Source organism: Carlito syrichta, unplaced genomic scaffold (genome assembly GCF_000164805.1).
Source record: "Carlito syrichta isolate Samal-C Ts95f unplaced genomic scaffold, Tarsius_syrichta-2.0.1 Scaffold305719, whole genome shotgun sequence".
Lineage (NCBI taxonomy): Eukaryota > Metazoa > Chordata > Mammalia > Primates > Tarsiidae > Carlito > Carlito syrichta.
Genome location: NW_007249815.1, coordinates 279,447 through 299,797, shown reverse-complemented (window position 1 = coordinate 299,797; position 20,351 = coordinate 279,447). Strand labels below are relative to the sequence as shown.

The window sequence follows — 20,351 nt, the reverse complement described above, 5'->3', positions numbered from 1 at the left end:
CAATAAGCTTATTAGTTGTACTTTTTGACCTACATATATTTAATTCATCTTCAGCTTTTATTTGTTCCCACTGGCTCTTTCATTGTGAAAAAAAATTGATATCTTAGTGAATACTATCAAGTTCATATGTACATGTTTATCCTTTAAACTGACAAGGTTATTTGCTTACTTTTGACATTGAATTAAAATTTTATTTTTTTATTTGTATTTTTTTTAGAAACTGATGTTTATTTTCTGTCAACCTTATTTCCATGTTGCTTAAGAGCCTGTGGAAGAACAGCTTAAGACCACTCAGCGATTGTCCCTACCCATTCAGTGGCCTGAGCAGTGGGAACTGCAGACCAATCTTCTGTGGCAGGCTGAGCACTTCAGCTACAGTAGGAAACTGCTGAATTGGCACAGAGGGCACCTGCACACCTTCAGACCAGTCTGCAATCTCAGGTTGAGTAGCAGTGAACTCAGGAGCTGGAGCATTTGTTTCACCCTGAAATTCTTCTTTGGTCACAGCTTTATCAGCAGTAGCCTGCTCTTTCATTTCAATCTCTTCTGGATCTCTGTAGAAGTAGAGATCAGGCATAACTTCCCATGGGCGTTCATGGGAGATGGTGCCACGAATGAGCAGAACTTCCCAAGTCAGTATCCACCACATCAGACCCACTGAGTGAGTTCCCTTGTTGTTGCACGGGGTGTCAATGTCCACATAGCGCAGAAGATAGTCTGTGTTACACAGAGCAATGATGGGGAGGTTAACATAAGATGCCTCTGGGAGAGGCTGGTGGTCAGCCCTGGGAAGTCTGCCTGGATCTGGTTGGTGAAGGTTCCAGGAGTGAAGTGACCAGCAATAGGAGTGGCCCCAGTGGCAGCAGCAAACTTCAGCACAGCTCGCTGGTTAGTATTCTTGGAAGATGTGACACTGACATCAGTAAGGTTTTCAGCAGCAACAATGGCGCCAGCTGCAAGCAGAAGTTTCTCCCAGGTCCTCTTCAGATTTATAATGTAGATGCCATTATTTTTCCTTTTATAGATGTATTGTTCCATTTGGAAGTCAAGGTTGGTGCCACCCAATTGGGTTCCTGCTGCAAGGAACTTGAGGACATCCTCCTCCTTCATTTGCAGGACATCAAGTGCTCTGGCCATTGTGAAAGTTTCCCTTTTGAAGTTACCACGGGAATTGAGAACAACGCTGTATGGACCCCTCTGTGGGTAGCACAGAAAGGCTGAATTAAATTTTTAATCATCAATATTAGGCTTCCAGATTTCCCTTTAATAATAATGGTTTAGGGGTAGAAATTGGTTGGAAAGGGAAAAGGGGAGAAACAATAGGTTTGGAGAATGTTTTGAAACTGCATGTTCATAACAAGTATACTGATTTGCTTAGATGAAACGTTTTCTTGGATTGTCTTTTAAGTGAACTGATGGAGAATATGTTTGGGGGGAAGCTAAAACTTTCCTCACCTTCTCTATTACTTAGACCTGATTTTTTTTTTTTTTTTTGAATTGGAGTCTCACTCTATCACGGAGGCTTGGAGTACAGTGGCATGCTAACGGCCACCGCAGGCTTGACCTACTGGGCTCAGGTGATCCTTCGCCCCAGTCTTCCAAGTAGATGGAACTATAGACATGCACCACCACTCCTGGCTAATTTTTGATTTATGGTAGAGATGACGTCTCACTAAGTTGCCCAGGCTGATATAATATTCGTTTATATATTATAATTTATTATAAAAGTTGTCCAAGAAAGAAATGAAAGTAGCTTGGATAATGGCTGGTTACAGGGAACATGGTGATAAGAGTAGAGGTTTGTAATATATTTGAGTGATCAACTTAAAAATTTAATAATCAAATAATTATGAAAGAATGAGAAATAAGAATTGCTCTTAGTTTTCTGGCATATGCATCTACAGGATGATGGTTCCGTACTATAACAGTAGAAGAGTATAAAGGTTTAAAAGGAAGATAGTGTGCTGAACCTTGAATATGAGTACTTGGAAATGCTTTTGGTGTTCAGGTAAAGATGTTGGGTAGGTAGTTGGATGTGTGGCCCAGGGAAGATGTCCAGTGGGAGCCACAAAGATGGAAGTCATCAGCATGTAAGGACATGGATTGTTTGCTTAGGGAGAAAGTCAGAGAAAAGAGATTACATTTGAGAGATAAGAAATGGCAAGACTAAATAACTAGGTGTAGAAGAATGCATATAAACAAGAGATTGAAAAGAGAACAGACATATTGTTGGGAATATAAGAGAGGGTGATGCCGTAGGAACCAAGAAAAGAGAAGAATAATATTGGGGGGATATAAATGATTGAGTAGTCAACATTGTCAAATGCTGTAAAACAATAAATAAGATGAGAATGGAAAAATATTCATTGAATTTGGCATGAAAGTAAATGGTGATACTGGTGAAAGTTTTCACTGTAGAAAAGAGTGAAAACCATCTTGGAGTAGATTAAGTAACGACTGGAGTTGAAGAAAGAGATATAGCAACTGTTGCAATTGTTTCTAAAAGTTAGATTTGAAATTTTTTAAAAAGAGTGTGGAAATAAACTGGAGGCAAATTTGAAATTGAAATCTGATTTCTTAAGTTTATATTAGACCGGGGAAGTCAGCTAAAAGGAGCAGGTTCATAAATAGGAATTAAAGGCATTAGTTAATAGTATAAGCCTTCTCAAAATGCAAACGTGAATAGATCCCAAAGAATAAATTAAAGGATCATGTTTAGAAGAGAGATGTCCTTCCTTCCGATGTATATAGAGGTAAAAAGATGTTATGTGCTGGCATGAATAGATTTATAAGTTTTGTGTTTTGAGGGAGAAATTTGAGGAATTTTCTGTTGGGTTATTTTAATTTTCTCTGTTCACTATTGCTTCCCTGAAAATCAGCTTGTCTGCCTTTTAGAATTTAAAGTTATTAATTAATTTAATTTTTGTTGTCATATACACCTATAAACAGCTGAAGCTACTGTCTGTGGCATTTAAACTATTTTAAAGATTGAACAATTTACTTAAACAAAGTTAGCCTGAAGCCCTGGGGTAAAGGTTTCATGCTAAAATCAATGATAAAGGCTAGATCTAAGTCTGGATTAATGAAAATGATCAATATGTGTAAAAGAGGTTTTGAAAGTGGAATTTTTATACTGGAAAAGAGAAGTTTATTTTTAGCCAAAAAATGATAATAATACCTATTATTTTTTAAATTTTCTTAAAAATATTTTAATATTTTATTTTTTACATCTATAAGTCTGCAAAAATGGATGCATATTCAAATGTTTTAATATTATATGTACTTTCCTAATCTTTTTTGTTCTACCAATTTTCTAAAATATTCCCTTTCATTTGATTTTCCTACCCCTATATATTTAATTTGAAGACAATGTCATAAAACAATTATATGTATTCTTCAATATTTTCTGCATTTTTAAAGTTATAGAAAAACAAATATAGTAATATACCTAAATATTTTTTCAAAATAATTCATTGTTTTGCAGAAATGAATCATATGTACTTTTTGTGAATTTAGATTTTTCCCCTACTCAACTATATCTTACGAAAATTTCCCCAAATCAGCTTGTAAAATTTTAATGTATTCTTGTTAATATTTTAGATTAAGATTTGTATCATAAATTATTCAGCCATTCCTATATTGATGGTGATTTACATTTTTAATTACCTATAGTATGCATCAAAATATCACAAATATGTGATAAATGTGTACAAATAGTATATAGCAATTTTAAAATGAAAATTTAAAGCAAAAATAAAAATAAAAAAGGCTATAGGTGTGCACATATTTAAAAGAGAAACTCTCTAAACATCTATCACTAAGGAAATATATCAATAATTTGTGATGCCTTCATACCATAGACTACTATACAGCAGTTAAGGACAATGAGCTAAATCTGAATATTCTGACATGGAAACATGTCTATGACTAGAAAAGGCTCTGGAAGAATATGAACTATTATTAGTGATTGTCCTTTGATAGCATGATCCTTTTTTTTTACTTTATATATTTCTGTATTACTATAATTTCATTAAAATACGTATCTATTATTTTATTTTTATATGTTTATTTTTAATTTTTTGCATGTATTCTTTTAGTATTCAGAAAAAAATAAAGAAAAAGTTGAAATTGGCCAAACAAAAAAAAAAGTATCTGTTATTTTTTAAAAATTTAAATTTAGCTGGAAGTCTTGTATTTTAATTTGCTAGATCTGACAGTCCTAATCAGGAGAGTTTGATATGTAGATTCTGAATTATGGCAACACAATTGACTATTGTCTCACACATACTTGGGAAATTCAAATGGGGAGAAATTGGTTAGTGACCTTCTTAGGGTAGGATAAGTCTGTACATTCATCATTCATTTGATCAGAGGATGCGTTTTTTTTTTCCCCCAAGGACCAGATGTAGAAAATGGGCAAAGGAAATTAGCATGCAGTATGTGTCCTGTTCAGGAGCACTCCTAGTGGGATCCTTTACTGAGTTCAGTCCACACTTCTAAGATCATGCCTGAATTCAGTAAAGAAGCTAAAGAGATAGAACACCAATTCCTAGAAGTTGAAGAGGGGCATATACCAAAGTTGAGTGCATTTGTGCTAGTTAAGGAAACTTCAGGTAAGAAAGAATCATAGTAAGATTTCCAGAGAACCCACAAGAGTAGCCAGGAGTAAAAAAGTCAGCATTAAACCTACCACAAAGCGCGTGAAACTTACCTATGAGAGTAACTAACAGATTTTTGTCTTACTTAGCCTCTGTTTGACTTTTACTTGGACAGAAACCAAAACTTTACATCTTTTAAGTTGTATTAATTCCAAGAATATTCAATATAACTTCTCGGGGATAGTTTTAACTAATCAATTTGAGGGAGAAGGAAGACAAGATGATAAAATCTTCAAGGGCTTGGGATGACAGCCACAATTTTTAATGTGTCCTACTTCTGAATACCATGAGCTCTATATACGGTGTTATAATTTGTTTAAAATTTTTTTTTGATGAGTCTTTCCAAATTGTCTATAAGCTTTTCAAATTACCATATCTTTTGTTTCTTTAAATTTCCACCACCAGGCAAAGCATCTGCTGGTGACCCTTGAAGGTTGAGAAAAATAGAAGGTTCAAGTAAACAGAATAGACAATATGATCCTTAGGAATACAGAAGCAGAGAGGTTAGTCTTAGGATAGCTGAAGAAAGCCTAACAGAAAGAGAAGGGATTGTCTGAGTTTTGCCGGAAGAACAGGCATACAAGGAAGTTTTGCATCTAGGATGATTTTTACGTAAGATGTGGAATAGACAAATGGAGGTGTGGCTACATGAGTTATATTTAGGAATTAAAGAGTTGCTGTCTTTAGAAGAAACACAGAGGACTCTGTGGAAGACAAATGAGAAAGAAAAATATTTTCTAAATGTAAAAATTTGTTTACTTTTTTACCATCACGTTTAGTGATCTATCACAGAAACGAAGAACTGAATACTGTATGTTCTCACTCATAGGTGGAACATCAACACTAATTGCCTTAGCACAAAAGAAGGATCGGCAGTCGCTGCACATTGCCAGGGGAGAGATGGAGGGAGGGAAGGCAGATAACAGCACAAGGGGTACCTGGTCTCAAACCAGGGGAAGTGAGGGTCATTTGGGGCCCCAAACTTAACCTGCATGCAGTCTACTTGTGTATTTGATCCTTACTTGTACCTCATACCTCATATCTCTATAATAAAATTTTAAAAATTAGAAGGAGATTCAGAAAACATTGTTTGCTTTTTAAAAGTAAAATACAGCTGTCTTTTCCTTCTGTCCTTTCGTAATATTTCTGTTGTTTTTAGTTCTCACTCAGCAGGCAAAGTAAAACCAACAGTTACATGGATTTTTTTTATTAGGTTGGATTTTGCTGAAATTTTTTTAATGTTAAGTCCTGTATTAGAATATGAATACGAATGCTTTGAGAAAGCAATTCTCAGTGAATTAAACATAACAGAAAATTTATTTCTCTTCTACAAAAAAGTCTAAGCTGATATGTAATCAAATTTGAAAAAGTTGCTTATCCATCATCAGCATAAATTTCATTTTTGGATTCAAGGTGACTTGCTGCGATTTCTGAGCTTGGGAAGAAGGAAACGATGAGGTAGAAAACAAGTAGCTTCCTTTTGAGAATGTGATCTGAAAGTTGCTCAGATCTCATCGGCTAAAACTTGGTCATATTGTTGGGAAATGTTATGCCTAGGTAGGCATTCCAACCAAAACTTAGGCTGACAGGGATTTGTTTCTAAAAATAAAGAAGGGTTCTCCTGTGTGGGAAAATCCAAGTCTGCTTATATTTTATATATTGAATTATGTCTTATTGATGTATACTTATTATTTGGCTTTTCCTTTTCATATTTTATTCTTTTTTAAGTTATAGATTTTTCTTATACAGTTTTAATTAATTTTTACGATTAGCAAGAAAATGTCAGTATACTCAAGGACAATCTCCTCTTTAATAATTTTTTGTATTGAAAGTAGTATGGAGCCATGCCACTTGTCTAAATAAGCACGTTTTTAGATTTATTCAAAATACTCTTTTTCCATTTGATAGCCTAGATATATTAATCACAAGAAATGATTTCTGCTAATCTGAAGTATTTCTTATCTGAAGTGTTGTTTACATGATTCAACATGCACAAGAGAGTTTTAATTATCTTGACTGAAGTGGGTGTGTAGTGCACAGTTTTTTGGGGGTTGATGTTCTTGAGATGAGAAAAGAGAACTATGAGGATGGTGGGATTGAGGAGATTTCCCATACTTGGCTGATAGACTGATTTTGAGCCATTTGAAAAGTGTTGCTCAGTTGAAAAGGTGAATGAACTGAGTACATGAAAAAATGTGTTTGAATTGGGCACAAGCAATGCTGCTCAGAGACACAGGTGGTTAACTGTAATATGATTTCTAGAGATTCATTCTTCATTCATTTCCTCAACCCTCAACAGACAATAGGATCTATTTGTTTTTCTGAGAACAGGGGTAAGAAGAGGCCACTGTGTCTGGAGATCATGGATGCAGGGAAATTACAGGTGCATTAAACTTGAAGAAAAGCAAATGTACTTACTATATTTTTATTCAGGAGACCCAGAAATGACTGGATGGTGGTGGGAAATCTGGGGGAAGGCATTACGACTTCTTAGCAGATATGTATACACTTGAAGCAGAGGGCAGTAATGAGTTATTTCAAATGTGACCTAATACATGCTCAAAAATAAAGTTTAAGACAATGCTTCTCTAACTTTAATATTCACATGACTTTCCAGGAGACCACGTTAAAAGGCAGATTCTAATTCAGAATCTAGGGTGGGATTGAGATTGTGCATTTCAGATAAACTCCCAGGTGATGTCATGCTGCTGCTCCACAAACAACACTTCTAGTAGCAAGGGAGTAGTAACATTGAATTAATCAAGGCCTCATCCTCACCATCTGTTAGTTCTTAATTTCTTTCTTTCCTAGAGTCAGAAGTGCCTGGATTTCAAAACTGACTATGCCACTAACAAGTGTTATTGAGTAAGTTATTCAACTTCCCTGAAGCTAAGTTTCATTACTCAAAGAGGTTTTTATTAGCATTGTAGTGTTCAGTATTTGTATCCAGCAAATATATCTGATTTTCTTCCTGTATACCTGGTTGGATTGCATGACCATTCTCCTTTGGAGTTAGATGTGGCCATATATCTGCTTTGGTCAATAAAGTATAAACGAAAATGTTATATGTTATCTGTGTAATTTGCTACTTTCTCATTTTATCTGCCATGATTACTGGCAAGGAATGTTTTCGTAAATATTTTATCATGAGGACCACCAGAGCAAAGCCTTCAGCAAACCCGTGGTAGATAAGTAACATGTAAATAAATTTTCATCATTTTAAGCCATTGAGATTGTAGGAGTGTTTATCATATTGACACAACCTGGTTTACCTTGACTGGTACAAACATTAAAAGGAAAAAGTCATAAATATTGGTTATGATATGGATATTCTTTCTCTTTATTTTCTGTTTCCAACCTTGTATAATCTAGCTTTTTGTCATTTCTTTGTATCTATATAATAAGTGTAATAAGGTAATTTAGGAATTGTTGAAAACTATATTTTCCTTAAAAACAAAACAAAACAAAACTTTTTAGTCCTTGTGAAGCTATATTGATTCAAAATGCAGAATTACAGATAAATTAAACTTGAGATCTGTCCAGAATTTCTTTCTCTTCATGATCATGACTAATTTCAAGTCAACTAGAACTGTTCCACTGTATTCTAATCTGTTGGGTGATATTTAACACTATAACTAATTGGGAAACATAACAACCGATGAAGCAGGCCCACAAAATGGACACTTAGTCACAGTGATGGCTGTTTTCTATTTGTAATATTACACTTTTATTTCTGCATATTTTTAACTTGCTAAAAGAATGGCATTTTTATTATTCCTCTGGGCACCTATTTGAATTTGGCACCAATGTGGCAAATGTTCTATTTTTATGCTCTTAGTTCTTTTAATATTTCATCTACCCTAAGAAGAAAAGTGTTAACCAGCATTTCTTTGACCTTTTTGCTGGGTTATAATTTAAGTGTCTGGCATTTCTTTTTTCCTCTCACCTTTCTTCCTGCTCTGTAATCCATGTGACAGAACAAGAATCACCAGCTAATCAAAATAGTGACAATTTATAAGTAATGTTTAAACCAGTCTGGCTTTGAACTTTCCTTGTAATTATTCTCCATCATCTGTCTAGTTCTTTTTTTCCCTCATTTTTATATTAAATCCAACTCTATGAGCAGTTTTTCCCTTTATCTGCCATCACACCTACGTTGTTTAAAAAGATATATCACTTAACTCTTTCCATTATTCCATTTAACATATAAAAATCTCTGAAATTCAAGTACAGTACCCAATAACCATTCATTCACTCATTCATTCATTCATTTAACAAATATATATTACTTGTAGCAAGGTTCTAGGTACACAGCATTGAAAAAATTGCAAAATACCACCCCTCATGAAACATATATTCTAATAGGTGGAGACAGGTAATAAATAAAAACAGAAGTATGCAACTAAGTAATGTTATAGGAGAAAATTGAATCAAAAAAAGAAGGCACAGAGAATTGTCAAATATGTCTGCTACTTAAGATGTAGTGGGAAGAAAAATGACAGAGGTAGTGGCAGACCTTATGGGCTACCTGGTGAAAAGTCTTCCAGCAAGAGGAGATTGCAAGTATCAATGGTCACACTGTCAACAGAGACTCCGATTGATGATTTACCAACTTCCCTTCTGACTTTGAAGGTTGCTCTGCGAATCAAGAATGAGTGTCAGATGGAAGGGGAGACAGGATGGAGGGTTGCCTGGAATTAATCCTGGGTGTAGAGTACCACATTTTTTCCTCATTCTGTTGACCAAGACAGGTGACCACACCTAGATGCATGATATAGCTTGGTGCTCAGAGGGGGGAAAATAGGTTTTGCAAATAGATGAGTAATTTCAGGATTAGCATAGGAAATACTGTACTTAAATCTTAATATTATTTATGATTGCGATCCATGGGTACCAAAGTTCCAGACAAATCTAATAAATGGAATTCTTATAAAGGAATAATTTAATGACTATCTGTTAAAATATATTATTATAATAAAGAATGCTTTGCTATAGTGAGCAGTGCATCGACAGGGTATCATTTCCTTGCAAATTACTCACTGTGGCATCCAAGTCTCATAGTACTTGGAGTGTCATTCACATGACTCTGCTTTGACTGTTCCTTAGTGTTAAAAGGAGATCTTCTCCAGATACTCCTTTGGCTCTCATAATTGGAAAATAGGGCATCAAAATTTACTGTTCCACCAAGACTACTACTTACTTGAAACAGGTAATTTTTAAAAATAAATAAAGCTGTTGTTAGGGCAAATGAAGAGGAATGTAAAATGAAAAATCTTCACTTTTGTGTATGCACATACATTATACATATATACATGTATGCATACATATACAATATATAATATATTATTTATAGCAAGTAATATGTAATATATAAAATATGCTATGTGTGCATACATATATACATATTTATACATATACAGGGGTGCTCAACTGGTAAGTAATGCAAATATTTCAAAATCTTAAAAAAAAAAATCTGAAGCCCCAAATATTTAAACATTTTGGATATGGGATAATCAATCTGTATATATGTGTGTGTGTGATGTGTGTGTTTGATTCACATAATGGAAAGGAACAACAATAACTCCTATTTAAAATAGCCAGAGTTATTTCAACATATTAAAACACTTATTCTCTGTCAAATCATAACTGACAAACAAACAAAAACTTTTTTTCAATTACTGTGCTTTTTGGCAGTAATGGTATAAAAACCTTGGAGATATTATTGAATAGGTCAGGCCCAAATCCAAATAACCAAACATCTATTGCATGTGTTCTTGTAGGTGTATTGACCTCTAAACTTTCTTCACTACTCCTTGAATGTTTAGAAGAGGTAAGGAGTAGATAGAAAATTAAGACTACAGCTTCTGGGACCAGACACCCTGGATTTGAATTCTAGCTCCACCACTTATTAGTTGGTTGATTTTATGCAAAATATTTAACCACTGCCTCAGCATTTTTTTTTTTAATCTGTGAAATGTGGATGAAAACAGTATCCCTCTCCTGGTAAAATTGTGAGGCTTGAGTTAATATATGGCAGGTGCTTGGAATAACATCTGATACATGGAAGGCTCTATGTTAGTGTTTCTGTTAATGCTTTATTTTTTCAAAAATAAAGGTAATAAATCATAAGCCCTTGAAGGCAAAGACAATGCCTTAAAAATGATTTTTAGCCTTTAACACAGTGTCCTGTAAGGTACTTAGTAAATTTTTGTGAACGAATGAATGCAGCATTATGCAAAAAAAGTACACATTCTAGTATTCATATTATCTAAGTTTCATGTAGCCCATTTCTCATTTAACTCAAATTGTTTTTATTAGTTTGTAGTTTAACTGCTGTTTTTCAATAATAGAGATGAAATGGTCTTAAAAAAAAACTACATAGGTGTCAGTGGTGATGTATTTCAATTGTCTATCTTCCACATTTTAATGGGAGTATAATTGGGACAATCCTAATGGGAAAAAAGGACACTATTTTATACAATTGACCATTTATATATTTCCCCAGTAATTCCACTCCTAGTTATGCATCCATGAAAATTTCTTGAGTCTAGGAGCAGAAGACATACACAAAAACATTCATAATAAATCTGTTCATAAAAACAAATTCCAAAAATCATCTAAATGCTTGTCAACAGAAATATGGATAAATAAGTTGTGATATACAGTCATCCCTAGGTGTTGGTGGGGGATTGGCTCGCAGATGCTCAAGTTTCGGATACAAAAAGGGGTAGTATTTGTATGTAACCTATGCACATTATTTCATAAACTTTAAATCATCTCTAGATTGTGTATAATACCTCATACAATGTAAAAGTTATGTAAATAGTTGTTATACTGTATTTTTGGGGAATTGATGACCAGAAAAGAAGTCTGTGCATGTTCAGTACAGGCACATTTTTTTCAAATATTTTTCATATTTTTGGAATTGCATACTGTCTCTGGGCTTGACCATGTGCTTTGGCCAATGGAACAATAACAAATATAGGTCAAGAGAAAATTTAAAAAGTGTTTGTGCCGGGTTCGGTGGCTCAGCCTGTAATCCCGCGCCTTTGGGAGGCTGATGTGAGTGGATTGCCTGAGCCCGCGGGTTCGAGACCCGCCTGGGCAACTTGGCGAGACCTCATCTCTACAATAAATCAAAAAATTTAGCTGGGCGTGGTAGCACGCGCCTGTAGTTCCAGTTACTCGGAAGGCTGAGGCAGAAGGCTCTCCGGAGCCCAGCAGGTCGAGGCTGAGGTGGCCGGGAGCGTGCCACTGCCCTCCAGCCTGGGTGACAGAGTGAGACTACAACTCAAAAAAAAAAAAAAAAAAAAGTATTTGTTCATTGGAGCTTGTTGCTCATAGAAACACAGCAACCGCCACTATGTGTACAAATCCAGCCCAATCTGCAAGAAACATGATTTCTAGATAACACCATCATCTTGAGCTGAAAATCATCACCTACTAACAGCCAGCACCTGTCATTAAACATGTAGAGGAATGCCATCCTCAAATAACCAACTTCCACATAAATCTCCGAGGTGACTGTAGCTGCACGTGTGCATAGTGACATCAGCATAGTAAATACTGTTTATTCAAGCTCAGCCTAAGTTGTTGACCCACAGAATTTTGAGTTTAAAAGTGATTGCTCTTTTAAGTCACTGTTTCAAGATGGTTTGTTATGCAGCAAAACCAACCAGTGTGAAAGTAAAATGAAATGAAATACAGTTACACACAACATAATTAAACTGCTGCTATTTTTTTTTTTTTTTTGAGTTGGCGTCTCACTCTGTCGCCCAGACTAGAGTGCAGTGGCTGCTCCCGGCCACCGCAGCCTCGACCTGCTGGGCTCCGGCGATCCTTCCGCCTCAGCCTTCCAAGTAGCTGGAACTACGGCGCGCCCTGCCCACGCCCAGCTCATTTTGATTTATTGTAGAGATGAGTTCTCGCCAGGTTGCCCAGGCGGGTCTCGAACCCGCGGGCTCAGGCAATCCACTCACCTCAGCCTCCCAAAGGTGCGGGATTACAGGCTGAGCCACTGAGCCCGGCTTACTATTTTTTTAATAAGGCAAGTCAGAGTGCAATCTGAAGTTTGAAAATCTGTTTATTAAGATAAAAAAGTGAATATAAATAATTATTGCCTAAGAATGTATATATATCATGTGTTAGTAATTAAGCAAAATTTAATCACAATTTCAGAATATAATGATAACAACTTTTGACATTTTATTCCTCTCAACTACCTTTTTATTTCTATACATGTAGATTTATACATAAAGAAACATAATTAAATGATGAAAATAATTGAAATGCATGTATTTTTATACTTTATTTTTTATTTAACATGTCATTAAGTTATAAAAATATAGACTGTTAGTAACCCATTATATGTATTTGATTATTCTCTTATTTTAGATATTTATTTATAACATTTTTATTATTAACGAATGCAATGAACAACTTGATATATACTTTTAAAAATCTTTGGGACACTCTCCCCATAGAATAACTTCTTAGAAGTAGAATTAATCAAAATATTGTAAAGATATTTAAATTAATGTGCTTTTGCCAAATGCATTTTGGAATAGGCAAAAATGTACATTCCACCAGAAATGTATGTTTGCTTTCTTTGTTGAACATTTGAAAGCATTGATATTATTCTATTCATAATCTTTGACAAGTTGATAGGCAAAAATGACATCTCATTATTATTTTAATTAAATTACTAGTTAAACATGCAACTTTGTTAGTCATTTATATTTTCTCATCTCTGGGTTATCTTTTTTACATATTTTACTCTAAATACTTTCTTTCTCTTGACAGTTTATAATACAGTTGATTGTGTTTCACCTTTCTTAATTACAATCACATTGTAGTAACAACTATAAATAGAAATTATACTCTCTTCACCTTGATTGTACTTCAGTGTTTCTGTAGTTCTCAGTCACTCATTTAAAAAATATATTTTACTGGAATTAACCTTTTACGAGTATCTGATAATTCATATATTTGTCTTGTGAGTTTTATCTCTTTGAAATTCAAGACCAACCTGAGATGGCTCATTCTGAATTGCTAATTAATAATTATATAAGGCATTACTATTTCCACAATTGAAGGGTATATTGCAGTATTTCTTCCTTATGGTATTTTTTCCAAGCATACAAATCTGACAAGCAATTTAGAAGAAAGAGTTTTAGAATAAAATTTAATTTATTTTTTTCCTGTATAGATTCTATCACTTGACCTAAAAATTTGCCAATTGTGGAATCAAATCAGGACAATCACAGAAGATATGTCATTTGAAAGATTTAAGTGAATGAAATATGGTTTCAAAGTGGTAGATTAATTATAAAAACAAGATAAAATAGTATCTTGGTAAGCTGTATTTTGATAACCAAGCTCTAATAAAATTCGTCATTCATTTTGCAAGTTAAAGAAATTGATAAATGTGAAATGCCAAGCTGTAATTCAAAGATATTCTGCCAGGTCACTTAGAGTATTTTTGTCATGCCTGGATAAAGAGAAATCAAAAATATTTTTAGTCAAACATAAAAGATGGATTAAGAAAAACTAATAAAAATGGAAATAGCATCAAAAGGTGAAAATTCAAGGAAATTATACCTTGATGATCCTGAACTCTAAAGACATAGAATGCAATGAAGCCAAATCTTTCCAAGTGTTGATAATTTTCCACTGAGTTTATTTTGAAATCTAATTAAAAAATCACTTTTGCTTTTTCTTCTAGGCAAAAACGTTTTTGGATGTATTCATATTTCTCTCTGTTAACATTGCGAAGGTACAGTGAGCACACAGGATGAGATATATGTAGAAGTGTTCAGGTTGGGGCCTCGAGCTCTTGGTTATAGCAAGTCATTTGTTAGGTTGGGAATGCCATAGCAAACATACTTGAAACAGCACATTTTTCATAATATGTATATATTTCCTTGCAAAACTGAGTTTAAACCTGTAGGCAATTGAAAGTGCATAAAAACAAAAACATTTTCATTTTTAGAAAGGCCATCAATTTAATGCCAGAAGATACCTCTCCCCTTAAGCATACATATTCCAAGACTTTATCTCTAAAGGTTTTATTTAGGACAATATTTTGACTTTCTAGACTACCATTATGCCATTATTCACTGAGTACTGATACATATAAATAGTATTAAAATTGATGCAACTAATCAGGAAATAGACTCTACATATTAGAATAGTTCTTAAAGATATTAAAGATAATAACTTGACATGTGAAAAACTGTTATAAAAGCACTGCACAGTTGCACAATTAAATACAATTTAGATTTGTCTTGAATCTTCCTATCAAAACTGTTTGTTTGAAAATCAGGTTCTTTATAACTCTCTGAATATGCAGCAAGTTCTTTTCAATCAGTAATACAATAAATGATAATTGTACTACTCACAGAAACTCTTAGTATTCATTTGGATTTCATTATGGAGTTAAGGAGGAAATGGAGAAAAGGAATTGCCTCTGTCAAAAGAATTTACGTGTAGTTTGCTTCAGGAGACTGATTACTACAAAGAGAAGGGGAAGATAATGTGATTTTTTAATGATAACCAAAAATATTGCGGACAACTTCATCATTCGTATCTTTCATTAGAATGTCATTATTCAGTGCTAAAAGTGCTTTGCATTTCTATTGTTACTCACACTTTCAGAGAGTCTGACACATTTCATTCTTATAGCCCTTCTGCCTTTCAGTTGAAACAACCACTTGATGGGAATAAGCCACTGCAATTAAGGTAAAGGGCGACAAATAAATATTTACCTAAACACATATGAACATACAGAAGTTTTTCCTCTGAAAACCTGTTGTACTTTGAGGCAGCTGTTTGGCAATTGTAAGTTGGATCTGGGAGGTGGGTGCAGGAATCAACACCAGTAATCGGTTTCCACTCTGAAAAATGTATAATTTGCATGCATGTTTTTGTTGGCAAAGTCATACTCATAAATCTATGAATATCATTTAGATAAATTGAAATGGCTCAAGATAAATGCTTTGCAAAATATAATTTGTGATGTTTTTAGCTTGTTTAGAGTTCAAGCCTTGAATAGCTTCCCAAAGCTACATGATTTTAAGAATAATCTGGAGACTTAAAAAAATGCAAATGGTTAGCATAAGATAGAGTCTATTACTGCTATCCCCATGTCCCGCCCCCATACACAATGACTGTGCATTCCTGCCCATTACTGCGTGACTTGCAAAGTATCTAGTGAGAGCAGTATAATCTCTCCCCATTAAAGGAATTTGGCAAGGTGATTTGAATAGCCCATTGGCATGTGAGCAACACCAAGCAGATTTATGAACCACAACATGACTTTACTTTTCTATTCTTTCCTCTTGTCATCCATGAGATTAGTGTAGTACACAAGTAAGGAAGTTTTTTTCTGTCTTGGTTCCAGACTTCCTGGAACAGAGACAAGCTGTCTCCAGGTAAGCTGTCTTACCTGATTTTCTGATCAACAGTTGCTGTTTTATATCCTTACATTTTGGATTGTTTGTTATTCAGCAATTGATAGTAGAAAATTAATCCACTTCTATGTAGCACTGAGCCTATATTTTAAATTTGAAATATATGTTGTTTTTCTGAAAATTATATTTGAAAATAGTCAACTAGCCATGAACATAGCAAAAAATATAAATATATTCCCAAGGCAGTCACCTCTGACAGTAAAACAAAGTTGAAGATACTAATTTTTTTCCTTATTATGGCAAAATCTACATAAATAGAATTTACTATCTTAATTATTTTTGAGTGTACATTTCAGTCTTATTAAGTAATTCATACTGTTTGCAACTATTGCCACTATCCCTCTCCATAATTCTTTTCATCTTATAAAACTGAAAATCTATGCACATTAAACAGTAACTCTCCATGTCCTACTTTCTCTGGAAGCCATCATTCTACTTTTTGTCTCTATGATTTGGACTATTTTATTTACCTCATGTAAATTGAAGCACATGGCATTTGTCTTTTGGAGACTAGTTTATTTCATTTAGCATAATGTCCTCAAGTTTCATTCATGTTGTAACACATGTCATAATGCCCCTTTTTTCTAAGGTTCAATAATAGTCCATTATATGTATATACCACATTTTGCTTAGTCATCCATTGGTGGACACTTGGGTCATTTTTTTAGCTATTGTGAATACTGCTGCTATGGACATGGGTATACAAGTCTTTCTCGCTTCTCTGTTCTTGCTTCTCTCTTCTCTTTCTCTCTTTTTAGGTAGGATCTTGCTATGTTGCCCAGGTTACAGTGCAGTAGTATAATCATAGCTTACTACAGCCTTGAACTTCTAAGCTCAGAACATCCTCCTGCCTCAGCCTCCCAAAGTACAGGGATTTCAGACTTGAGCCTGACCCAAATATCTCTTTGAGTCCCTGTTTTCAATTTTGGGGGGTATATACCCAGAAATGAATTTGCTGGATCATATGATAATTTCATTTTTAATTTTTGAGAAACTGTCATACTGCTTTCAATAGCAGCCATACATACCATTTTACATTCCTACTAACAGCACACAGTGCTTCAGTTTTTCTACATCCTAATCAGCACTTGTTATTTTTCTGCTTAAAAAAAAAAATACTAGTCATTCCAATTGGTGTGAGGTAGTATCTCATTATAATTTTGATTGACATTTCCCCAATGATTAATGATGTTGAGAATCTCTTCATGTGCTTGCTGGCCATTTCTATATCTTCTTTTTTTCATTTTTCTCATGCTTTAAGTATTTTCTAGCTTCCCTTCTTTTCTGATCCATTGGTTGTTTAAGAGTGTGTTGTTCAATATCCATGAATCTGAAAAATTTTCAGTTTAACTTTTGTTATTGATTTCTAGCTTCATCCCATTTGGGGTCAGGGAGGATATTTTGTATAATATGCATCTGTATCTTTTAAAAATATATTGAGACTTAGGGCATAATATATGGTCTATTCTGGAAAACATACCATGTGCAATGCAAAAGAATGTATGTGCTGTTGTTGAATAGTGTGCTTGGTGTATATCTGTCACATTAAGTTAATTTATTGTGTTGTCAAAACTCCTATTTCCTTACTTATTTTACGTATGGGTGTTCTATTATTTATTCAGAGTGGGGTATTTAAATCTCCAACTATTATTGTATAACTGTCTAATTTTCTCTTCAATCATCATTCTGTTTGACATTAGTATTAGTATTTTGGTAACATCTGCATAAAATAACTTTTTCATCCTTTCATTTTCAGTCTGTTGTGTCACTGGATCTAAAAATGAGTCTCTTATAGAAAGCATGGTAGGATCATGTTATCCATTCTGCCAATTTCTGTCTTGAGATTGGTCACAGTTGATCCTCCGTATCTGTGGGTTTTGCATTTATAGATTCAACTGACTGTTGATTAAAAATACTTTTTAAAAATGAATGTTTGCATCTGTACTGAACATGTGTAGACTTATTTTTCTTGTCATTATTCCCTAAACAACACAATATAACAACTATTTGCACAGCTTTTATGTTGTATTAGGTATTATAAGTAATCTAGAGATTACTTAAATTATACAAATGAATGTGCTTAAGTTATATGCCAATATGACACCATTCTATATAAAAGAATTGAACATCAGTGAATTTTGGTATCCATGAGGCATACTGGAAATGATTCCCCATGGATATTAAGGGATGACTGTAATTACTGATAAAAAGGAACTTCTGTCATTTTGCTACTTGTTTTCTGTGGCCTTATAGATTTTTATCCCTTACTTCCTGTGTTAATATCTTCTTATGTGTTTAGTTTATTTTTTATAGCAAAACACGTAAATTCTTTTTTAAATTTTCTATTGTATATATTCTGCAGTTGTTTGCTTTGTGTTTTCTTTTTTCTTTTCTTTTTTTTTTTGAGTTGGAGTCTCACTCTGTTGCTCAGACTGGTGTGCAGTGGCCGCTCCTGGCCACCGCAACCTCGACCTGCTGGGATCAGGCGATCCATCCACCTCAGCCTGCCAAGTAGCCGGAACTACAGGCGCTCACTGATTTTTTTATTTTATTGTAGAGATGAGGTCTCACCAGTTGCCCAGGTGGGTCTCGAACCCACAGGCTCAGACAATTCACTCACCTCGGCCTCCCAAAGCGCGGGATTACAGGCTGAGCCACCGAGCCCGGCCTTGCTTTGTGTTTTCGTATGATTATATTCAACATTCTAAAATTATACCACTCTAATTTGAATCTAAGCCAGATTAATTTCAATAATCTACAAAAACTCTGCTCCTTTAACATCTCTGTTTCAACTTCTTAAAGTTGTTGATGTCTCAGAATTACATTTTTATATTCTGTAACTCAAAATGTTGAGTAATGATTCTTTTTAATGTATTAGACTTTTTAATAATAAAGAAAAAATGTGGAGTTATAAACCAACATTGCAATTACATTAACTTTTAGACCCTTTTTAAAAAATTTATTTTACACCTCAAATCTTAATTGTTATGTTTGTTATGTTTGCATTTCAAGTTTATTCTGCACATAGAATATTATTTAAGAAAGCAAAAAGTGAAGTTACAAACTGTTGTTACAATATTAGCTCATAACTTCTCATGTATTTACTTTTATTGAGATCTTTATTTCTTCACATGCTTCAAGTCACTGTCTAATGTCTTTGAATTTCACCCTGCAGGACTCCCTTGAGCATTTCCTGAAAAGCAGATCTAGTGATAACAAATTGTGTTTGCTTTTCTTTATCTGGAAATGCCCTAACTTTTCCCTTACTTTTGAAGCACAGTTTTGCCAGATATAGGATTCTTGGATAAGAGAGGTAAAATTATAAATAATAATAACTTTTAGATTATCTATTCTGTACCTCATCAAATAACAACAAGCAACATATTGGCATATCTTATTTTCATCATTTTTCATTTCATACCTAACTAATACTTATTCTGAACATTTGGCTAGACTTTGTGTTCCAATTTTCCTCAGGGTCATCTTTAGAAAGTCATGTATTTGTACTGGTTGTGCATTTTATTGAGTGGCAGAGGAATACAATATACTGGTTTTTGGTATATGTCTAACTTTTTAAAAAATCTGTTCTTTATATTTTCTCTAAATATTTGGAAAAGTGCTACCATAAAGTAAATTATTTTGCTTTCTTTACAATGAATGCATACTCAGATAATACCCTTAAAATGTCAGAATAACTACTTCATAATGCTTTAATTAATATTGCATTACTCAAAATGTATTAAAATTCATATTGATTTTTGAACCAAAATAAATTATATTCTACATGTTAATATTATAAAATTCTAAGACACTACAAATCATAGTTGAAAAAAAGACTCCGTTCCCAAATTATAGATCATATTTTATTTTTTCTAATAAAGTATATTATGTTTACAGAATCTACCCTAAATTCTTAGCTATGAATTTGATTGCTTTATCAAAACATAACTGTAAAAGAGAATTTAAAAAAAAATCTTTCTGTCAGTCACTATTACCATAGTTAAAAATTATGCAGAATAAAGTATGTTTCAAAGGCAATTGTTATAGTTAGTTATTATTACTTGAATAAAAGCCTAAGGATGCATGTTATCAATAATACAAGTGTGATGATATTTTAAAATTCTTAGTAAAATTTATTTGAAATGTGTAAAAATAAGTGCTAATGTTTAACCAACTGTGGCTTAAATGTTACTGTAACTAATAATATTCTTTTTAAAAAATA

General features: G+C 33.7%; 1 pseudogene; it reads right to left on the bottom strand.

Annotated features, from left to right (window-relative positions):
* Positions 1-281: 281 nt before the first annotated feature.
* On the bottom strand, positions 282-1,137 carry LOC103264769 (annotated as a pseudogene).
* Between the last annotated feature and the right edge of the window lie 19,214 nt (positions 1,138-20,351).